We start from the raw sequence: 13,930 nt of genomic DNA, 5'->3' as shown, positions 1-13,930 counted from the left end.
TCTTAAAGTGCTGTATTGAAATTATGAAATTATTTTTCAGTATGTGCAGTTGAGACCAGGTCTTCACCAAGACTGCTGCATCTTGCACCGACTTTACAGCGATTCATTTGATTTCTGTAATTCTTACCTGCCGGTTACTAGGCAGGTCACAAATAGGGCCAAGACATCCGAAAAGCATAGCCCCTGCTCATTCTCTGCTTCCCTCATAGCTCAGCCGGTTAAAGAATCTGCCTGAAATGCAGGGTTCGATTCCTGGGTCCGGAAGATCCGCTGGAGAAGGGATAGGCTACCCACGCTAGTATTCTTGGGCTTCGCTTGTGGCTCAAGCTTAGTGTAATTAAAGCAGTGTACTTTAAGGGCAGGGTCAGATCAATGGAAAGATTAGAGAATCCGGACTTACTTGGGAGCTTGTGTGTGATTGATGATTTTCTAACTATATTTCCCATATTTGGTAGTTTTAAAGGGGATATTTGAAGCCTATCGATAGAGATGAAGTAGTTTTACTTAGAAACTACAATTAAGTCCTAAAAACACAGTAAGTGAGACGACATATATCCTATTTCATCCATTAAGATACTTATTTTTTCACATATTAACATCTCTGAAACTGAGAGTCATCTTAAAAACCGGTAAAATAAAGTCTTAGTTATTATTTAATTGGGCTCCCTTTGTGGCTCAGCTGGTAAAGAATCCACCTACAATGCGGGATACTTGGACTCGATCCCTGGGTTGGGAAGATCCTGTGAAGGGAAAGGCTACCAGTTCCACTATTCTGGCCTGGAGAATTCCCTGGAGTGTATAGTCCTTGGGGTTGCAGAGTCGGATATGATGGAGCGACTTTCACACACATTCTCTGCAGATGAGTTCTATTTCCTTAGGGCAGTGAAGGGACGGGACAGGCTTGGTGTAGTAGTAGAAGCTTTGGGGAGACTTGAGTTGAATTCTAATTTCGCTAGTTTTATGATCATGGACATGTCACTTAACCAAACCTAATCTTGTTTTTTTTTTCTCTGCAAAATCAGTAAAATACTACTGAGCTGGCAAGATTGTTGTAAATATTAAGTGATATAATGGTATGCAAAAAAGTCCTTATTAAATGCAGAAGGGATTTGCCTTATCTTTTAGATAGGGATTTGGAAGGCAAGGGCAGGTGTTTCTTAGTAGAGAACTCAAAGTATTTCAATGACTCTTTTGTTTCAGTGTACTTGTTATTTTTATTGAATGGGGGAAACATCACTTGGTATACAGTTAATTTTTGATTAACTGTAGCCAGTGTGTAATATATTAAGAACTGGACTAGAGGTTAGAAGGCAATGGCACCCCACTCCAGTACTCTTGCCTGGAAAATCCCATGGACAGAGGAGCCTTGTAGGCTGCAGTCCATGGGGTCGCTAAGAGTCAGACACGACTGAACAACTTCACTTTCACTTTTCACTTTCATGCATTGGAGAAGGAAATGGCAACCCACTCCAGTGTTCTTGCCTGGAGAATCCCAGGGACGGGGGAGCCTGGTGGGCTGCCGTCTGGGGTTGCACAGAGTCGGACATGACTGAAGCGACTTAGCAGCAGCAGCAGAAGTTAGAAGGATTTTAAAGTCCATTTGGAGCCATTTCCCAGCCCTCTGACTTGGACACTATGTTAACTTTTCTGGGACTTAAAATTTTTTTTACCCTGTAGACATTTAAAGTGCAGTTGGTCCAGATAAGAGTTTCTCAGACCTAAAAACAAACAAACAAACGTTTAACTTCTTTTGATCAACATGAAAGTGTCATAACACTCCAATGAGATATTCCTTTGGTTGAGTCACAGTAGTGCAAGTCCATCATCCAAGAAAATGATGTTGAGCTTTGCTTTCTCTTAAGGAAAACTATAGGGCTTTTTCCTTCTCAAACAGAAAATCATAATATCAGATGTGTTTTTTAAACACTGCATAACCTTTTCCTCCCCATTCTGTTAATTCCTTCCCTATTCCCCAATAAGAGTTGCAGGTCTACATATCTAATATTTCTACTAATTCTAAAGAAATTTTCTACCACTGTGGTCTGGGTGGGCTCATCCCATGACAGCAGAGCAGTACAGTAGTGTAGAACAGAATTGGGATAGGACTCTGAAGAGAGAGATCTAGAATTCTTTAATTCCTAAAAACTTGCAGTTGTGGTCAGAAAAAAATGTAACATAATTTTTCCTTCCCAAAAGTTGAAATAGGAATATTTTAGACCTGTAAGAAGTGTATAGATGGCTACTGAGTGTTTACCTGTAAACCAGGTGTTGGTCCTAGATCATGTTTAATCCTCCCAGCAGTGCCTTGGGTGATGTAAGATGTTATTCCATTCCATAACATCTTACGGAAGAACGCAAAGTAATTTTTTGACCAACCCAGAATTTTACAGGTGGAAGTTGGTCTGGGGTTGTCTGAATGCATGGATGCTCCACAGATACCAGTGGGGCTACTGCTGTAGAGAGGAGGTGGTTGTAATAATCCAGGGAGAAGAGAATAGTGGCTTGGGCCAGGTTACAGTGAAGCTGTGTGAAGTGCTGAGATTATGTATGTATTTTGAAGGTAGGGCCAACAAGATTGGCTAATGAATTAGTTGAGGATGTGAGAATAAGAGGTCAGGAGAAACTCAGAGGTTTCTTGGTTTTTTTTGGTCAGAGTTATTGGAAGTATATATTGTCATTTACCGAGTGGATGAAAATCAGATCCTTGTGGGACTATTGAATTTGAGCTATCTCTTAGACATACAAATGGAGATGTTGGGTAGGCAGTTAGATATACAGATGTGATACTTGAATTCCATTATAAAGAAGTATCTGTAGTACGAGTGTCAAGAAACCCACTTGGGAAATATTGCCATTGGAATAGACCCTGATGCTGGGAGGGATTGAGGGCAGGAGGAGAAGGGGACGACAGAGGATGAGATGGCTGGACGGCATCACTGACTCGATGGACATGAGTTTGAGTGAACTCCGGGAATTGGTGATGGACAGGCAGGCCTGGTGTGCTGCGATTCATGTGTCGCAAGGAGTCGGACACAACTGAGCGACTGATCTGAACTGAACTGATAACCTGTTATATGGTTATGACTGTTGCACTTTGTTCTAAGCATTTTGAGCAAGCATGGCAGTAAGGTATTTATTTCTGATCTCTCTAGGAATAAATGGATGCTCTTTTAAAGCCGACTGAAGTCCGTTTGTTTAGGATGTAGTTAGTAACACAGGACAATAATCATTCATATAATAGTCATTAATTCATTTAATAAATATTTACTGATCACCTGCATTGTGTTAGGCACTTAAACTTGGAGCTGTATTAGTGAACAAAACAGCTTTAAGAACCTCACCTGAGGGAGGGAGGTTCAAGAAGGAGGGGATATAGACTATGGCTAATTCATGTTAATGTATGGCAGAAATCAAACCAGTATTGTAAAGCAATTATCTTTCAATTAAAAATAAATAAATTTTTTTTTTTTTTAAAGACCAGAAAGTGGGCAGTGGCCCAATTCCTGGAAATCTCCTCCCCTCCCCGCAAATAGATAGACTAATCCTCCCATTCATTAGCCTATGAAATTGTCTGGCCCAGAAAAACTAACCATGGCCGCATTTCAAGACCACAGCACTCGCCCTCTGTAGTGGCCCACACTGTATCTATGGAGTGTGTTTCTCTTTGAATAAATCTACTTCTTACCTATAGAAAAAAAAGAAAAAAAAGAAGCTCACCTAAGGAATCAAACAGGACTAGATTAAATATGGCCTTGTTAGGACAAGAAGTTTGGATTTTATGCAAAGTACATTGAGAAGACAATGAAAGTTTTTAAGTGGAGGACTGACATGGATTGGTTTACATTTTTGAGGATCACTTTCGCTCCTATGTAGAGGTCTTTTTGCCTTCCCCTTTTTAAAGTTTTAAGCTGATAACCATGCCGCCTGAGTTATGAAGACAAAGCAAACAGAGTTAACTGTTAAATCAAGTACAACTTACGTATATTGGACATTTCATAATACAGCACGTCATTTCTATAGTACAGGCATTATAAAGGACATACCTCACATAATTTATTCAGTTAGTGTAACTGTTTCACTAAAAATTGTCAGTCTAAAGATTTTTAAGTCAGCTGATGGGAAGTGTCCCGATGATTTAGGAAAATGTACGCAAGATCTCCACCCTGGGTGGAAAGGAGAAGCTACTGCAGAAGACACCACTCAGCATGCCTGCTTTCTGTGAGGTTGGTCTTGGGAGGGATGAGATCAAAGAGCAATGGAGAAGAGAGCAGTTTCCCTTTCCTGTGCCTGGGCAATGAGAAAGGAGGACATGCAGGGGTTGGAGTTGCTATCTGAGGTGCTGGTGAGCTTAATGCTGCATGGAAAACTTGATGGTATGTTCAATGAAGAAATTGATAATGAAATAGATCAGATCAGATCAGATCAGTCGCTTAGTCGTGTCTGACTCTTTGCGACCCCATGAATCGCAGCACGCCAGGCCTCCCTGTCTATCACCAACTCCCGGAGTTCACTCAGACTCAACGTCCATTGAGTCAGTGATGCCATCCAGCCATCTCATCCTCTGTCGTCCCCTTCTCCTCCTGCCCCCAACCCCTCCCAGCATCAGAGTCTTTTTCCAATGAGTCAACTCTTTGCATGAGGTGGCCAAAGTATTGGAGTTTCAGCCTCAGCATCAGTCCTTCCAAAGAACACCCAGGACTGGTCTCCTTTAGAATGGACTGGTTGGATCTCCTTGCAGTCCAAGGGACTCTCAAGAGTCTTCTCCAACACCACAGTTCAAAAGCATCAATTCTTCAGCGCTCAGCCTTCTTCACAGTCCAACTCTTACATCCATACATGACCACTGGAAAAACCATAGCCTTGACTAGACGAACCTTTGTTGGCAAAGTAATGAAGTATGCTGTAAATCAGGACAACTATCTTGTCTCCCTTATTTTTCCGTCTGAATTATCAGACAAGAAGAGCACAGGTTGCTTTTACACTGTCCGTATTGGCACAGATGTAGTTGGCATGATAAATAAATGTGAGGCCTTACAAGTATCCTCATATCCCCTTCCAAAGAGGGAGATCTCTGCAACCAAGATTGTACCAAGTGACTTAATTCCGTGCCATAACTGATTCAGAAATTGACATGTGATCCACACTGAGTCAAATTCTTTCTCTTTAAGAATCTGTACTACCAGACCACACTTAGTTTGATAGTGTTGATAGGTGGACCTCTTGGCGTTGGCACATGTGTGCTCAGTCGTGTCTGACTCTTGGTGACCTTCCTCTGTCCACTGAATTTTGCAAGCAAGAATAGTGGAGTGAGTTGCCATTTCCTACTCCAGGACATCTTCCCGACCAAGGGATCCAACCCATCTCCTGCATTACAGGTGGATTCTTTCCCACTGAGCCATCTGGGAAGCCCATGGACCTCTAAGATCATGTATAATAGAATTGAGGTGAAGGTCAGACTGTTAACTGAGTCACATAAAAACAAGCATTGTAATGGACTGTTTCTTAAAGCCAGTGATCCCTTGGCCAGCTGTGAGAACTGCTCCAAAAATTCAAGACCCTTCTTTGGTTCTTATTGAAATCCACAAATTCATTTTTATGTGTGGCTATTGCTCTCATCTCACATGCTAGTAAAGTAATACTCAAAATTCTCCAAGCCAGGCTTCAGCAATACATGAACTGTGAACTTCCTGATGTTCAAACTGGTTTTAGAAAAGGCAGAGGAACCAGAGATCAAATTGCCAACATCCGCTGGATCATGGAAAAAGCAAGAGAGTTCCAGAAAAGCATCTGTTTCTGCTTTATTGACTATGCCAAAGCCTTTGACTGTGTGGATCATAATAAACTGTGGAAAATTCTGAAAGAGATGGGAATACCAGACCACCTAACCTGCCTCTTGAGAAACTGTATGCAGGTCAGAAAGCAACAGTTAGAACTGGACATGGAACAACAGACTGGTTCCAAATAGGAAAAGGAGTACGTCAAGGCTGTATATTATCACCCTACTTATTTAACTTCTATGCAGAGTACATAATGAGAAATGCTGGGCTGGAAGAAACACAAGCTGGAATCAAGATTGCTGGGAGAAATATCAATAACCTCAGATATGCAGATGACACCACCCTTATGGCAGAAAGTGAAGAGGAACTCAAAAGCCTCTTGATGAAAGTGAAAGTGGAGAGTGAAAAAGTTGGCTTAAAGCTCAACATTCAGAAAACGAAGATCATGGCATTCGGTCCCATCACTTCATGCGAAATAGATGGTGGAAACAGTGTCAGACTTTATTTTTCTGGGCTCCAAAATCACTGTAGATGGTGACTGCAACCATGAAATTAAAAGATGCTTACTCCTTGGAAGGAAAGTTATGACCAACCTAGATAGCATATTCAAAAGCAGAGACATTCCTTTGCCAACAAAGGTTCATCTAGTCAAGGCTATGGTTTTTCCTGTGGTCATGTATGGATGTGAGAATTGGACTGTGAAGAAGGCTGAGCGCCGAAGATTTGATGCTTTTGAACTGTGGTGTTGGGAGAAGACTCTTGAGAGTCCCTTGGACTGCAAGGAGATCCAACCAGTCCATTCTGAAGGAGATCAGCCCTGGGATTTCTTTGGAAGAAATGATGCTAAAGCTGAAACTCCAGTACTTTGGCCACCTCATGTGAAGAGTTGACTCACTGGAAAAGATTCTGATGCTGGGAGGGATTGGGGGCAGGAGGAGAAGGGGACGACAGAGGATGAGATGGCTGGATGGCATCACTGACTTGATGGACGTGAGTCTCAGTGAACTCCAGGAGTTGGTGATGGACTGGGAGGCCTGGCGTGCTGCGATTCATGGGGTTGCAAAGAGTCGGACATGACTGAGCGACTGAACTGAACTGAAGAGCTGTTATCTTGTAACTTACAAAATAAGTTATTGAATATCCTGAAAGTTGGTGTTCATAACATTAATTTGTATATGATTCTAAATCAGTATTCTTTGTGTATATTGCACAATATTGCATACCTTCTCACCATGTATATTTATAGACAGTTTCTGAAATTTGGGGGAGGGATGCTTTGTTGACTATCATATATATGTCAGTTTTTTATTCTTGCTTTTTAAATATAATTTACTGAGATGTTACCATGATCAGTTTATTAAGCTGTGGGTTGTGGGATGGCCTTGGTATTATGTGTGGTGCATGCTTTAGTTTGTATTTCACCCTTCCTTCGTTCATTTTTAGGGAATAGAGTTTAAGATGTTATGGTTTAAGATGTTAGGATGTTACGGTTTCATTTTGAATCATCCTTACACCTTAGCTAAAGCAAATGTGTACAATAATGTGTACTCTCATTACAGTTCGTATTGGCAGTGTTCTTTGTAGTGGATACTAGTAATATTGGTGGCCCCTTCGTGTCTTATGAACATTTTCCTATGCTTGAGGAGTGGCCCACATCACAAGCCTGTCTCATTGACGTGGAAGCAAAAGCTCACTTTCCTAGTTTCCCTTTCAAGAGCGCAGGATGTGAACTAGGCTTTGCCAGCCAAACTTCCTCCAGGCTCTGTGATTTAGAGACACAGGAAGGCAGAGTGGAAGAGTACACTGCCCAGGCAGCAGCGAGGGCTACGACATTCCTAGATGACAGGAGTGCTAATTCTAGCATTTGGTGCTTCCCAGCAACAAAAGTTTTAGTCATCTAATCAGTTTGGTAGGGTGGAGATAAGCATTCTTAAGAGTTCAGCCTTGAAACTGTTTATTACTTTAATAAACCCTCGGTCAAAACTCACTTCCTGCATAATCAGTTAGCTTCTGTTGCTTGCAGCTAAGAACTCTGACTGATACAGGCTACCTATAAATGCATGCTGTTTTAAAAACTTGATTAATAAATCCCAAGTTTACCATAGTTTATATTATTTCTCTTCAGTTCCTTGAAATTTGTCATCCTTCAGAAGTGTACTACTCGAAAATCCCATTGGAATCTCTTCTTTACTTTTAACCTTTATCCTCTAGTTGCTAGCTGGAAATGCATTTTAGCATAATAATTAGGATCAGATTGCTAGGATTTGAGTTCCATCTCTACCACATATTAGCTGTTTTTCTTAGGCAGGTTGCTTACCTATTCTTTATCTGTGTATTTTTAAAATGGGCATTACTGAATAATATCTAACTTCTATTAGTATCAGATCAGATTAGATCAGTCGCTCAGTCGTGTCTGACTCTTTGCGACCCCATGAATTGCAGCACGCCAGGCCTCCCTGTCCATCACCAACTCCCGGAGTTCACTGAGACTCATGTCCATCGAGTCAGTGATGCCATCCAGCCATCTCATCCTCTGTCGTCCCCTTCTCCTCCTGCCCCCAATCCCTCCCAGCATCAGAATCTTTTCCAGTGAGTCAACTCTTCACATGAGGTGGCCAAAGTACTGGAGTTTCAGCTTTAGCATCATTTCTTCCAAAGAAATCCCAGGGCTGATCTCCTTCAGAATGGACTGGTTGGATCTCCTTGCAGTCCAAGGGACTCTCAAGAGTCTTCTCCCAACACCACAGTTCAAAAGCATCAAATCTTCGGCGCTCAGCCTTCTTCACAGTCCAATTCTCACATCCATACATGACCACAGGAAAAACCATAGCCTTGACTAGATGAACCTTTGTTGGCAAAGGAATGTCTCTGCTTTTGAATATGCTATCTAGGTTGGTCATAACTTTCCTTCCAAGGAGTAAGCGTCTTTTAATTTCATGGTTGCAGTCACCATCTACAGTGATTTTGGAGCCCAGAAAAATAAAGTCTGACACTGTTTCCACTGTTTCCCCATCTATTTCGCATGAAGTGATGGGACCGAATGCCATGATCTTCGTTTTCTGAATGTTGAGCTTTAAGCCAACTTTTTCACTCTCCACTTTCACTTTCATCAAGAGGCTTTTGAGTTCCTCTTCACTTTCTGCCATAAGGGTGGTGTCATCTGCATATCTGAGATTATTGATATTTCTCCTGGCAATCTTGATTCCAGCTTGTGTTTCTTCCAGCCCAGCGTTTCTCATTATGTACTCTGCATAGAAGTTAAATAAGCAGGGTGACAATATACAGCCTTGACGCACTCCTTTTCCTATTTGGAACCAGTCTGTTGTTCCATGTCCAGTTCTAACTGTTGCTTCCTGACCTGCGTACAAATTTCTCAAGAGGCAGATCAGATGGTCTGTATTCCCATCTCTTTCAGAATTTTCCACAGTTTATTGTGATCCACACAGTCAAAGGCTTGGTTTTCCTGGAACTCTCTTGCTTTTTCCATGATCCAGTGGATGTTGGCAATTTGATCTCTTGTTCTCTGCCTTTTCTAAAACCAGCTGGAACATCAGGAAGTTCACGGTTCACATATTGCTGAAGCCTGGCTTGGAGAATTTTGAGCATTACTTTACTAGCGTGTGAGATGAGTGCAATTGTGCGCTAGTTTGAGCATTCTTTGGCATTGCCTTTCTTTGGGATTGGAATGAAAACTGACCTTTTCCAGTCCTGTGGCCACTGCTGAGTTTTCCAACTTTGCTGGCATATTGAGTGCAGCACTTTCATAGCAGCATCTTTCAGGATTTGGAATAGCTCAACTGGAATTCCATCACCTCCACTAGCTTTGTTTGTAGTGATGCCAAAGGTAGCCAGAATTGCTGGAGAAAGTCATACGACTAGGTATGTTTGTGGCTATTATCAGAAATGATATGAACCCTAACTGGCTTTCTACACAGACCTGCAATACTACGATGTTTCTTTAGTCACGACTCTCTCAGCTTCTTCAGTGACATTTCAGATGTTTTAAATTTTCAGAAAAAGCCCAAATTCTGGGTTTTATTTGAAATCTCATTTCATTTTTTAAGATTTGACAGTGCATTCAAAACCTTTAAAAAACATTGTATCATAAAATTATTCTCAGGGCCAGATTCAGGGGTCTACTATTAATAGTTTTAAGTCAAATAAGATACATGGCAAAGACTAGCTTGAGGATCTACTTGCCTTTCTTCTCAAAGCAGCCTCATGGCTGCCTGGCAGATCCCACCCTGGAGATTTGCTAGGTTTGGGGAGGAACCCTGCTGCTGCCGCTGCTAAGTCGCTTCAGTCGTGTCCGACTCTGTGCGACCCCATAGACGTCAGTCCACCAGGCTCCCCCGTCCCTGGGATTCTCCAGGCAAGAACACTGGAGTGGGTTGCCATTTCCTTCTCCAATGCATGCAAGTGAAAAGTGAAAGTGAAGTCGCTCAGTCCAGTTCAACTCTTAGTGACCCCATGGACTGCAGCCTACCAGGCTTCTCTCTCCATGGGATTTTCCAGGCAAGAGTACTGTGTGTAGACATTTTTGAAAATTTTCATCAATGTTTCTGATGCAGAACCAGAGCTGATAAACCATTGGCCTAGCAAAATGTTCTGCACATTTTAAGTGAGAAATAGGAGAAATTTCACTGCTGCCAAATGAATTTTAATTAAATAAGCTGTTTACAGACAACTTGCTTTAGTTCTTCCTAGTCTCCCTGTGTGTTGTGACTAAGTTAAGCACTGTTTATCTCCAGGCATTGGAAGGGAAGAGAACTCTGCTTCTTTGGCGGGAGAATAAAAGGTAAAATACAGTAAAAGGCAATCATATCCGTCCACAGTAGGTCTTCACAGGAGCATTCTTATGATCACACTTAGGTCTTTTGATCAGGGCATTTCCTCTCAGATTTGTTGTAGCTAGCATCAGAAGTAAAGTGAATAACCTCTCTTAAACCCCTCTAAGGGTAGGATCTGATTGTGCTGAGCCCCGGTTTTCGGTGCTTGGCTTATCCTGGAGTTAAAATTGGCCTGGAGCAAGCAAGCTGGATACCACACTGTCCCAGGCTAGGAATGATCTCCTGGGGAGATCAGTGAGCGGCTCAGAAGAGAGGTCTTTGCTCCCTTCTCCAGGATTGGAACCTGGGTAGCCTGGATGGAAAACAGGAATCCTGACCAGTAGACCGCCAGAGACTGGAGGCTAGAAACAAAATGGCCTTGGCTCTTTTCCCCGTTTGAAAGCAAGAATGCTTTCAGGAGGCAAAAACCATGAAAACAGGTAAAAGTTTTTATTAGAGACACAGCATAACATGTGGAGGAGCACACAGAAACAGTTTAAGATAGAAGCAAGGCAGAATTACATACCCTGAGCAAAAGGGTTTGGGTGTCCTGTCTAATGAGGAGGAGCGCAGTAAACCAGAAACTAGGCAGAGACACACACCAGGGGAGGAGGGCAGGCATCCTGAATGAGGAGCGCAGAAAGAATGTGGTTAAATCACTTAAACAGGACAGTCCTTCTGGATCTTTGTTTGCATTTGGCCAGTTATCTTGTTTCTTTCTTTATGCCTGACTGGTCCTAGCACCCTCCCCAAGATGGGTGTGCAACTTTTTGTTATGACGGATCCCACCGCACAGGCCTGTGGTTACGTCTCCATGCTTACTGTGTGGGGAGGGGGTGGCAGGGGCTTCCCTTTTTGACCCCCAAGAAGCCTTCCTGTGCATGTATAGATAGGGAAATCTTCCCTGACCTCAGGAATGGGGACCTTATCTCTGTACTTTAGCAGAGCTCAGCTTTTGCCACTAGCTTTGTCCTTGGGGTGTCTGGATGAGAAGAAAGCTTCAATTTTATTCCACTTAACAAACACCAGCTGTTAGGCCCAGAGGTTCATCTGTCTCCTACCACAGGAATGTTGCTATATCATAGGCCTTAATGTACTTCTTAACCTCAGATATGCAGATGACACCACCCTTATGGCAGAAAGTGAAGAAGAACTAAAGAACCTCTTGATGAAAGTGAAAGAGGAGAGTGAAAAAGTTGGCTTAAAGCTCAATATTCAGAAAACAGATCATGGCATCTGGTCCCATCATTTCATGGCAAATAGATGGGGAAACAGTGGCTGACTTTATTTTTGGGGGCTCCAAAATCACTGCAGATGGTGACTGCAGCCATGAAATTAAAAGACACTTGCTCCTTGGCAGGAAAGTTATAACCCACCTAGACAGCATAGTAAAAAGCAGAGACATTACTTTGTCAACAAAGGTCCGACTAGTCAAGGCTATGGTTTTTCCAGTAGTCATGTATGGATGTGAGAGTTGGACTATAAAGAAAGCTGACCGCCGAAGAATTCATGGTTTTGAACTGTGGTGTTGGAGAAGACTCTTGAGAGTCCCTTGGACTGCAAGGAGATCCAACCAGTCCATCCTAAAGGAGATCAGTCCTGGGTGTTCATTGGAAGGACTGATGTTGAAGCTGAAACTCCATTACTTTGGCCACCTGATGCGAAGAGCTGACACATTGGAAAAGACCCTGATGCTGGGAAAGATTGAGGGCAGGAGGAGAAGGGGACATCAGAGGACATCAATGGACATGAGTTTGGGTGAACTCCGGGAGTTGGTGATGGACAGGGCAGCCTGGCGTGCTGCGGTTCATGGGGCTGCAAAGAGTCGGACATGATTGAGCGACTGAACTGAACTGAACTGAATACGCTTCTCTCTTTTGCACCCTACCTTCTCATTTCCTCTCTCATAAGACTCTCATATCAGAAAATAAACAAGACATTTACTGTTCTTTAGCTCATGTACCCAAGGCTCTGTTACAGGAATAAATGTCTATCTTGAATAAAAATTGACCACACTAGAGAAATCAGAATATTTCTCTGGCAGATGCAAAATTATCTTTGGTACATTTTGAATCAGTTTAAATAAATTGGTCTGAGATTCTGTTTTAAAGGGAAGGTAAAGTGGATCATATTCTGTTGAGGAGATTCCTTGTACCTAGACTACTTCCTTCTTTCCCTTTTTCATCCCAACTAAGGTTAATTTATTACAAACAGAACTTTGCTGTCATGTGCATCTCTAAACCAGGGAGAGAGAGAGAAGGAAGGAAACCCAGTTGCTCTGGGTTCCCCCGGCACATGTACACAAGCACACGTCTCTCCCTTCTCTGCCTTCATCTCTGTCTTGAGGCTTGCCTTTCTTTCCCTTCACTGCCCTGGCTTTGTGTCCCTTGACCGCCTTTTCAAGGCTTCGGGAGCCATTGCTAGTCCCCCAGAAGGTCTCTGTTGGCACTTAGTGCATTTAATGGGAAGAAGACTCCAAGAGCTCCTAGTGGCAGTTCTTGTGTGTATGGAAGTTGGTGAGTGAGGTGTATAGGGAGAGGGGAGCAGACAAAGAAGGGATATGTTCTGAATTTCTCAGAAATTAATTTTGGATTAATTTTCCCTTAGCAACTTTTATTATAAGCAGCCATTAGATCACAGAGTACTGTTAAATACTGATGGTGCTATTTTTTTTCCTATGAGGAAATATGTTCCAAGTACCAGATAACTAAGCTGAGTGTGCCTACAGAACTTAAGTCATTAGTAAGTTGTAGAAATTGCATGTGCACATTTACTTTGTAAGTCTTCCACAATGAGACAAAGAGGCACCCAGGAAGGAGCCCTCTGTCCACTGGGAATCAGCCGCACAGTGTAAGAGCGGTGAGTTCAGTTTCAGTCAATGTCTCACTGAGGACTATAGCCGTGGAGACAGCTTTCCAGAAAGCTCTGAGAAATCGCTCTGAAGACGTAGGGGGAGAGGTCAGTGTATCGTGCAGTTTTGACTAAGGAGTATGTGCAAGCCGGCAGATATCTCGGTAGGTTACTGACAGTCTCAAGGAACACACATCTCAGTTAATGACTTCAGTGCTTTTCTACATGTGGGAAAATGCAGGACTCCAGGTTCATAAATTCCCCCCCTCCCCCCGTGAAATATAACTGCCTAAGGGCATGTTTGGCCTGTTTTGCTTAAAACACAGAGTGCCTCATCTGGTTCTTTAAACTGAATTCCTTTCAGGGTGTACTGTAGGTCAGTGACTCATTCCTCATAGGACTGAATGGCGAGCGACATTCCTTGTTTTAACCCCAGATATTTCCTTTGTCATTTTTAAACAATGAGCAGACTTT

At 42.5% G+C, this 13,930-nt stretch overlaps 1 protein-coding gene across 1 annotated transcript in view; it reads left to right on the top strand.

Annotated features, from left to right (window-relative positions):
- Positions 1–13,930, top strand: part of INTS7 (integrator complex subunit 7) — an 83,061-nt gene that overhangs the window by 514 nt on the left and 68,617 nt on the right. The window lies entirely within an intron of this gene.

Source organism: Bos mutus, chromosome 16 (genome assembly GCF_027580195.1).
Source record: "Bos mutus isolate GX-2022 chromosome 16, NWIPB_WYAK_1.1, whole genome shotgun sequence".
NCBI lineage: Eukaryota > Metazoa > Chordata > Mammalia > Artiodactyla > Bovidae > Bos > Bos mutus.
Note: the sequence above shows the minus strand (reverse complement) of the source record. Positions and strands in the feature narration are given on the sequence as shown.